At 40.0% G+C, this 2,193-nt stretch overlaps 1 non-coding gene across 1 annotated transcript; it reads right to left on the reverse strand.

Moving 5' to 3' along the window:
• Nucleotides 1-854: 854 nt before the first annotated feature.
• On the reverse strand, nucleotides 855-936 carry TRNAL-AAG (transfer RNA leucine (anticodon AAG)). The gene has a single exon. It is a non-coding gene; the product is annotated as a tRNA-Leu (tRNA).
• Between the last annotated feature and the right edge of the window lie 1,257 nt (nucleotides 937-2,193).

Genomic DNA, 2,193 nt, shown 5'->3' on the forward strand with positions numbered 1-2,193 from the left:
TTTTTAAGCTGTGTTGACTGGGGGCGGAAAAGGGACTGGTAAATACTTTTATATATAGTTTTAATAACATTCAACTTTCTGTAAGTCACCCCTCCCCCACCTTGATTTCACAGTGGCTTTGGAAAGAATTTAAATCTGATACCAAATCACGGTATTAAATTTCCAAAGTCCCCAAATTCACCTTTAAATTCCTTTCATCCTTCTCCGCTGGATTATGACTTTCATCCAAGAGTTCCCCCACTGCTCTGTGGTCCCCAAATCAAGAAAACTCCTCTTTATGTTGAACTGATCTTTTGGCCAGTAAAATAGAATTTGCCTGGCTCTTCTTCTCCAATCATACTGTTACGATTAGTTTGAAATGGAAAGGACCACCCTTTACTTGGACTACAAGGGAAACATTCTCTTAAAAAAATTATAATAATATGAAAACAAACAAAATGTAAGGAAATAACGGGGACTCTTGCCCCAGACTTGTGTTTATAGGACCTGAAAATTGGGGCTGAGGGTTGGTTGGGGGACAAATAATTTATCAGTTTTGCTTAAGATATTGCCAAAGCATTGATTTGAATAATTCTTTAATGTGGTTTTGGCTTTTTATAGGCACAGTTCTGGTGATATTTTTCTGAGTAGTTGAAACATCTACTCAGAGCCAGTTGAGCGTACTGTCAGCAAGTTACACAAATGGTTCCTTCAACAAGTATTTACTGAACTCTCACTATGCATCAGAAGGATATGATGCTAAGCCCTGGGGAATATCTTGATGAAGAGAGACCCACTCTATACTATGATGGGCACTTCTATGGTGCTTTTAACCTCAAGCAATTTCTTCAAAGAAGCGGGTTTGATAACAAGGCTGGCAGCGGTGGGATTCGAACCCACGCCCCCGAAGAGACTGGAGCCTTAATCCAGCGCCTTAGACCGCTCGGCCACGCTACCACTATGGTGCTTTTAAATAACTTACTGCGTTATGCTTTGTAGAGAAAGGAAAAAAAAAACTACATCTTTTTCATAAATGTCCATAGTAGTTTAATACATCTAATTTATAGCAAAGAGTAGCTAGTATCTTGGTGGGGTCTGATGCTAAAATACCAAACTCCTGAATAAAAATGAGTTTTCAAGGCACAGCTCACCTCCAACTTGCTCTTCAAAATATAGAGAACTCCCAGATTTGCACAAGAGGTGAAAGATTCAGATGTGACCAATACTATGTCAAATAACAACAACAAATCCCATATTTTCTGCCTTTGTGTGTGCATTTATATATGGGCATATTTTAGTGTTGGGGAACTCATTTCAAATGGAATCCTGTAGTCACGCCGTGAAGATGATCAAGAGAGCCTGGCACTTTTCCAGTTTCCTGCTCCCACCTCTGCTCCGCAGCACCTTTGACCACATCCACCCCAGACAAGTCCATCCCCTCTCTGATTAAGACCAAGTGCCCATGTACAAATCTTTCCTGGAGTAGGAAGTCACTTAAAACTCTCGTTTTTCAAAGGCTTGCTAAGCAAGCAAAGTAAACAGGGAAGTTGATTGGATTAGTAAGGTTGAAATTAAGCAAATTAGTTCCCAACTCTTCATAGTAGCTACCCAAGATGTCAACAAAGCAGGGATCAGTGTCAATAATATTAAAGCAAGGCTAGCTGTGCTCTCACTACAACACAAATAATCCAGTGGCATAGAGAAAGTTGCTTCTAAGCTCCTGGATTCTAAAGATCTCCAAGAAGGGAAATAATTTTTGATCTTTCTGAGTATTCCAGATTGGGAACTGGGAAAAGTATTGCTATTAAATAATATTAATAAGAACATAGATAATAATGATGATAATGATTTCTCTGTCTGGTCCAGTGTCAAGTGGAGAAACACAATCTTAAGTGTTTGCTTTGCTTACTTCACCAGTCCCATGTATTTCCTTCCACCCACATTTTTGCTGTAAGCTAACAGGTATTCTATAGAAGAAATAATTCTTACTCACAAAGTGTGTAATTCCATCCATAAAGAAGCCCAGCTCCCTGCAGAAGCCTGAGTTTCCCGATGGTTGAGATGTACTGATGACGCCTCAGATTGTACCCTCTCTCTTGATTGAAAGCAGAAGGACCTCCCCTCCTGCCTGGCCTCCTCACTTATGAACAGTGTCGATCCATTTCCTGTTCCCCTCTGTTAATTCATACCAGGACAGACACAAGATCAGAATGA

The sequence above is a fragment of the Phocoena phocoena genome, chromosome 17 (assembly GCF_963924675.1).
Source record: "Phocoena phocoena chromosome 17, mPhoPho1.1, whole genome shotgun sequence".
NCBI classification, from domain to species: Eukaryota; Metazoa; Chordata; class Mammalia; order Artiodactyla; family Phocoenidae; genus Phocoena; species Phocoena phocoena.